Source organism: Fukomys damarensis, unplaced genomic scaffold (assembly GCF_012274545.1).
Source record: "Fukomys damarensis isolate Sample0158 unplaced genomic scaffold, DMR_v1.0_HiC HiC_scaffold_19, whole genome shotgun sequence".
Classification (NCBI taxonomy): Eukaryota; Metazoa; Chordata; class Mammalia; order Rodentia; family Bathyergidae; genus Fukomys; species Fukomys damarensis.
The window spans coordinates 62378233-62385750 of NW_022900931.1; the positions used below are offsets into that span (position 1 = coordinate 62378233).

General features: G+C 46.8%; 1 protein-coding gene and 1 long non-coding RNA gene across 2 annotated transcripts in view; one reads left to right on the forward strand and one right to left on the reverse strand.

Moving 5' to 3' along the window:
• The window catches only part of Rtn2 (reticulon 2), a 54759-nt gene that overhangs the window by 21245 nt on the left and 25996 nt on the right, over positions 1-7518 (reverse strand). The gene's annotated exons all lie outside the window — the stretch shown is intronic.
• LOC117286879 lies at positions 2569-6265 on the forward strand. The gene is made up of 3 exons (XR_004518021.1): positions 2569-3145; positions 3344-3416; positions 3758-6265. It is a non-coding gene; the product is annotated as an uncharacterized LOC117286879 (long non-coding RNA).

Genomic DNA, 7518 nt, shown 5'->3' on the forward strand with positions numbered 1-7518 from the left:
GCTTTTCTCTCAGGGACATTGCACTGACTGTCGTTAACAGCTCGTGCACCCATCCTCCATTTTGGCACAAAGGGAGACAGCTTTGGGATCTAAAGGAGCACAGGACAGTAGAGAAAGGAGGAGACCTGATCATTTGCTCTTTCATCCCTGGTTTTTGAGCCCTCCCTGGGTCACACCTGCGCAGGTCAGGTTCTTCAGGATGCCCAGCCTCGTGCTTCTCTCAGGGACATTGCACTGACTGTCGTTAACAGCTCGTGCACCCATCCTCCATTTTGGCACAAAGGGAGACAGCTTTGGGATCTAAAGGAGCACAGGACAGTAGAGAAAGGAGGAGACCTGATCATTTTTGCTCTTTCAAATTTCCCATTTATCTGAGATTACCACTTGCTCTTTCTACATAGTTCCCGGCCCTCATGAGAAGTTAGCCTTCCTTGCAGCATTAAGATTGGCTGATTGCTAAAAAAATAATTTTATGTCATTCAGGGTGCTCATTAGGAGGTTTTCCTTTGGGAAAATAATATTATCAAGAAACCTTTGACTTTACATTCTAAAGAATCAGCATTTTTATAACGGCAACGTCTGGATGGGTTTTATGAACTGTGTTATCATATATTCCGTTTTTCAGCCTTGTTACCCTGCCCTATAATACAGAGATATAAAGTGTAATGATCACTGGTATTTAAAGGCAGTGGGGACACTAGGACAGTGCCTGGGACATAGTGGACACAACACTTGAGGGGATCTTTGGCCTCGCAGTTCCCAAAAAGGACAGTAGGTGTCGCACCAACACTATATCCACAGCCTTCTGGGCCTCTTCCATGACCCTAAGGTGAATTTACTCTTCTGTGGAAGAACTCAGATACGTCCGGAAAGGTGTTTCTGAATGCCGAATTATGAATTTTTTCTCTGTCTTTGTCTGTCTCACTCTGTTAACCGTAGGACACTTTTATTAAAGATAGGAAAAGGAACATTTTCTGCAGATCGATTTTGGGACAAGTCAAAGTAGGACATGAGGGACAACCTACAGTGTCAGGGTGGGCCAGCATGCCAGACTGCACCCAATGGTAAAACCTCAGTGTGGACTGTCCTTCTGCATCACCCACTCCTCAGGCTGACATCAGTTCTAGGCCCTCAGGAAAACCACTTGGATTTCTCAGGAGGAGTCCACATGCAGGAATTTGGGAACTGTTCTGAGCATGTGCTCCTGGATCTTGTCTGACTCCTTTCCCAGCAGGTTTTAGCCATGCCCTACCTTCCTGTCACAATCTCGTGGAGTTCAGACTGGCTTTGAACTCACCAAGGTAGCCCAAGCAGGCCTGGAATTTGATTCTTCTGACCAAACCTCCCAACTACCAGGATTATAGGCTTAAGCCACCATGCCTATCCAAAATTTTGTTCTTTTTATTTTATTATGTACTTATTTTGGGACAGCATCTCCCGGTGTAATTTGAGCTGGGTTTGTATGCTCTATGGAATATTGCAAGAAATCCTCCTGCCCCGGGCTTCTGAGTGCTGAGATTCTTAGGCATGGAGCACCATGCCCGGTGCCTAACATGATGATTACTTTTTTTCTTCTTTTTAAAAATTAGCACATTTTAGATACACATAACAATAGCACTCATGATAGGGAATTTCTATCTGTACGTGATATATCTTGCTTCTTTTTTTCCCATTCCCTTCCCCTCCCATCAACCCATGACTTTCTTCTCTGAAACTGAGGGTGCACTTTGGACACAGGAATTGCTGCCTCTTTAACACCTGACCAGGTCCCTGAGAGCTGCTTCCCAGAATGCAGGGCGCTATGTAAATAGCCAACATCCAGAGTGAGGATGATTCATGCCGTACGGCAAGACAGAGAGAACTTTGAAATGTCATTTGTGGCGACGATTACACGAGAATGATTTATAGGTGTTGAAATCAATGCTCCCACACTTTCAGAAACTATATAACCCTACTGGAAAAAGTTATGTTCCTTCGGCCTTTATATGGGTGTGTGAAAAGATGGCCTCCTGCCCGGATGATCCTCAGTGGTCTGGGGTGCAGGCTTCAAACCTGTAGCTGTCTGGCGACAGAGTGGTTCGATTCCACCTTCCGGGCGACTCTTGCTCTTTTCGCCCCACCTGCAAACCACGCTGGAGTGGGTCAGGTCTCCCGGGACACAGTCCCACGCCAGCACCTGGAGAAGTGGCCACAGTGTTCTACATCCCCATTGACACTCTGGCCAGCAACCTCTGCCTGAGGTTCCTTCTGCTCAGGAAAGTCACAGATGACATTTCTTTTACACAGCTCCAGGACAGTCCCTCCAGGATTCTCCCCTTCACTGACTCATTCGGTCAGTGGAGGTGTGGGGTGGTGGTGGGTAGTGATGGAGATTAAATCCAAGGCCAGAGCACCGAGCTACATCTCCAGCCCTTTTAAATATTTTTTGGGGTTTTTATTTTTTTGAGTCAGGGTCTCACTATGTAGTTGAGACTGACCTGGAACTCACTATGTAGCCCAGGCTGGTCTCAAACTCACAGCAATCCTCCTGCCTCAGCCTCCTGAGTGCTGGGATTACGGGTGTCACCACCACGCCCAGCTCCTTTTAAATATTTTGAGCCAGGTTGTCACTGTGTCGCTAAATTGCACAGACTGGACTGGAACTTGAGATCCTCTTGTCTCAGTCTCTCAGAGTGCTGGGATCACACGCATTCACTGCCATGCTTGGTGCTAAATGCCTAACGAATCCTTGTCCTGTGACAGATGGTCTTGCTCCGGGCCTGTTAGCCAGTCTTAGTCTAGTCCCAATCACATTCAGCCTGATAGCTAAAGAAGTCATCTTAAAGCAGAACTATCCCTTTGCCTCTCCTGTGCTCAGAATCTCCCATGGCTCCCTAGTGCCCTCAAGAGAAAGTTTAAACTGTTTCACCTGGAAAATTAATGGCCTGCAGAAAGTGGTCCCTGCTCACCTCTCCCCACATCGTTGCTCCATGACCATGAACATTTACCACCTTCTACTCATCCAGCCCTGTCTTCCCCAGCAGGTCTTACAGCTTTCAGTGCTCTGGCCCCAGCCTTTTAGTCCCATCCATCCTTGCCCTGTGTCCTCTAGACCACAGCACAGCTGGGCCCTACTCCAGGAAGACCTTCTTGATGTTCAACAAAGGTTAGACTGACCTGCCGGGCCCCCACCATTCCTTGAGACCCGCATCCCTGTCTGCTTTGTGTCATCTCTCACTGGGGACGGATCTGTAGCCACCATTTCCTCATGAGCCCTAGGCCAGCAAGCCAGGGCAGGGGTTCTAGTCCTCTCCCTGTCCCCAGTTCACAGGAGGTCCTTAGGAAACACATGTTTGTTTTTCAGACAGCCTCTCACAGTAGGCAAGCCTAGGTGGAAATTTCTGATCCTCCTGCCTCAGCCTTCCAAGTGATGACAGGTGTGTGTCACTGCGCCTTCCAACTGTCCCGCTGATTCACTTGCTAATCCACTCAAAGGCCACTGCCTCTCTCCTCAGAGTGCTGCTGCCATGCAAATAAGAGGGTGGGATTTGCTGAGGCCTCTGGGCATCCCACCTCTGAGCAAAACTCTTCCTTCACCAGGATGCCTCTGAGACCCCTGAGCTCACCAAACCCTCACAGCGAGCGAGCTTTTGCCTCCTTACTTTTCCCTCCTGAGAGGCAGGCCCTGTGTGTGTGGGGAGTCGGTCCTGACCTCTAGCCTCTTTCCATCCTGCAGCAAGCTGGTTCACTAGAGTTCTCCCCACCCTCTCTCTCTTAGATTCTAACCTGACTGTCACCGCGGCAAGTCAGGCCTCCGCTCCCTGAAGTTCATGGCCCTCCTGGAGGAGGGAAGGATGACTCAGATTTTTGGGAGCCACACACAGCTCGTGAATACTGACAGGACAGTGAAGAGCAGACCGGGTTGCAAGACTGGGTCACCACGAGAAAGCTGTCCTTCTCCCCCATAGCCTTCTGGGTGTAGTGAGGGCTGCAGGGATTTAGTTGCTAGCTGCCCCCGCCCAGGGTGGTCTTTTTTTTTTTTTGAAACACTCATAAGGTTTAATTAAAGATAAAAGTACAAACAGGGTCTACAGTGTGAGTTTGGGGCAAGTCAAAAGAAGGGTGGGCCAGCATGCAGGAGCACACACCACAGTGGCAAAACTCAGCGGGGACTTTGGGACTTCCAGGAGGATGGGGCGGTGAGCAGCAGAGAAAGAACCTCACTGAGATTTGGTGTCGTGACACTGGACCCGAGCGGTGAGAGGAGGAGGAGGAGGGAAGTGGGGCCTCAGGAGGCTGGAAAGACTCAAATCAAGATCTGAAGTCCACGGGGACAGCAAAGGAGTCACTTGGCAGGCAGTGCTGTCTCCCAGAACTGGAACTACAGCACGGGAAGGGGGCCTGGACCCCGCAGAAGCACAGTGAATACTGGGCCCCTCCAGAGCTCCTCCTCCTCCTCTTCCTCTGTCTTCTTCACCAACGTCCCAGTGTTGTGTGGTCTTCTTCCCTTGTCTGCCAGCCTTACTCCTCTGTTTCTAATGCGCCTCCTCTTTTTCTACTGCTCTATGTTTTTACCTCTAAGCCTTTTTAAGTGTAGTCTCCTAAGGGTAAAATTGCCATGTTGAGGGCTTATGTATTGCATACAATTTTCCAGTTTTATTTTATTTTGGTACCAGGGATTGAACTCGGGACCTTGTGCTTTCAAGGCAGGCGGCAGAACCAATGAGCTAAATCCCTGGCCCTTTTGGTTCATTTTGTTACATGACCAGAAAGCTAGTTCACATGGTCAAAGGTGGGAAATTAATAATTTCCAGTTTGTCATTTTCTAGGCTGCATTGGAAGCTATTGCTCTCGCTGATTGTACTACTTCAGCCAAAGTGACATGATTGTGCTAATCATTGGTTTTTCCTGGTATACCAAGACTGAGATTGCCTAAGGGCCTCAAAAAGACTCTATAGGCCATTGCCAAACAAAATGGGGGCTGGCGCAAGAGGGCAGAAACCTCTCATCTCCAACATTGTAAATGTAGGACCTTGCAAAAGGCTCAAAACCCCAACAGCAGCTACACCTAGAAGAAACATCTGAGAACACTTCCTAAGGGTTCTGAATACTGGTAACAAAGCAGCTCGATCACCAAAAGCCATTTACAAGCTGCACCTAAGGAAGCAAAAATTTAAAAGCTGGGAAATGAGAAGGTACTTAAGACATAGCCCCTGTACCAACTTTCAAGGCACCAAAGGCAAACCCAGGGGGAAATCAAGGGGAACATTCCGAAACCTACACACCTGGACACTCTGAAATGGTAACAGCAGAAGTAACAAAGCAGATGAATGAGGCTCTAGAAAAAATATCAAAGCAAGATTATACCTCAGATAACTATGGTGTTGGTGAACATAATGAAAGACAAGCTCAGTGACGCTAACAAACATGCAGATTAAAAAAAAATAGAGCAGCTCAGGACCACGATGGAAACCATGAATGCCCAGCATAGGAAAGAAATGGAATCCATGAAACACATTCAAACAGATATCCAGGACAATACAAGTTAGATTGAAAGTAAACACAGAAGAATGATCCAATGTGAAGACAGAATATCAGAAAGACAAGATACGATTGTAGTGAGTAATCATGAAAAGAAAGATTTCTTAAAAATAGGAATGAAACATGACAGGTCAATCCAGCAGCTGCTAGATGATGCAAAGAACAATAACAACATTGATCGGAGTCAATGGAGAAGCAGGAGATAGTTCAAATGACTTAAAATACCTAATCATAGAAGGAATTGCGGAACACTTCCCAAACTGAGAAAAAGAGTTTGACACACAGATGAGTGAAGCTTATAGACCTCCAATAGCCACGATCAAAAGGAAATCTTCAACAAGGGATATAGTAATCAAGATTCCACAAATGAAGACTAAGAACAGAAAATCAAAGGCTGTTGGAGAAAAGAAACAAATCACCGAAAAAGGAGAGCCCAGCATAACCACAGCAGACGTCTCAACACAAACCCTCAAATCCAGGAGAGCTTGGAGTGTTCCAGCCCTAAAGAAAAACAACCACCAACCCAGACTGAGGTATCCTCCAAAAGTATCTTTCAAAATGGATGAGAAATTGGATACTTCCACGACAAAAACACACCAGGAAATTAAGGACACCAAACAGCACACAAAAATGTTCTGAAGGATATTCTAGAAAGCGATATCAAAGATTAAAACTCCATAATGCCCAACAGAAGGAATCTACTAGGACAGGCAAGAAATTAAACATAAGGGGAAAGAAGGGCTATGATTTTTGTCTTTTTTTAATATATATTGGGGATCAAACTCAGGACCTTGTGCCTACTAACTAGGCAGCACCACTGACCCTGGAGTGTGGTTTTTGTTTTTTTGTTTGTTTTTTTGTTTGTTTGTTTGAGACACGATCTCACTATGTAGTTGAGACTGCCCTGGAACTCACTATGTAGCCCAGGCTGGTTTTGAATTTACAGTGATCCGCCTGCTCAGCCTCCCCAGTGCTGGGATTACAGGCGTGCGCCACCACACCCAGCTCCTGGAGTCTGGTTTCTTTTATCACCCACTCCTGAAGCTGACATCAGGTCTAAGCCATCCATCTGACGGGTAACCTGCTGGAGTTCTCAGGAGAATTCCACGTGCAGGCCTCTACAAACTGTTCTGCGCATGTGCTCCTGGATCTTGTCCTGCCTCCTTTTCCAGCCAGTTTTAGCCTCACCCTACCTTCCTGTCTCAGACTCATTAGGTACTACAGGCTGGCCCTGGATTCACCAGGTAGCATAGACTGGCCTCCACCTTGAGGTGATTCTCCTGTCCCAACTTCCAAAATGCTAGAATTACAGGCTTGAGCCCCCATGCCTATCTAAGAAGTATTTCTTTTCCTTTGTTTTCTTCTGAGAAAGGGTCTCCCTGTGTAATTTGAGCTGGGCTTGAACTCACTATGTGGCCCAGGCTGGTCTTGAACTTGCCGGTGATCCTCCTGGCTCAGCTTTCTGAGTGCTGCGATTGCAGGCATGGAGCACCATGCCTGGTATTAACATGATGATTTTTTTCTTTTTGTTAAATTGACACATTTTAGATATACATAATTATAGCATTCGTGTTAGGTAATTTGTACCTGAACGTGATGCTTCTTTTTTTCCCACTCCCTTTCCCTCTTGTCAACCCATGACTTTCTTCTCTGAAACTGAGGGTGCACTTTGGACACAGGAATTGCTGCCTCTTTAACACCTGACCAGGTCCCTGAGAGCTGCTTCCCAGAATGCAGGGCGCTATGTAAATAGCCAACATCCAGAGTGAGGATGATTCATGCCGTATGGCAAGACAGAGAGAACTTTGAAATGTCATTTGTGGTGACGATTACACGAGAATGATTTATAGGTGTTGAAATTAACTCTTTCACACTTTCACAAGCTATATAACCACACTGGAAAAAGTTATGTTCTGTTGGCCTTTATATGGGTGTGTGAGAAGATGGTCTTCTGCCCGGATGATCCTCAGTGGTCTGGGGTGCAGGCTTCAAACCTGT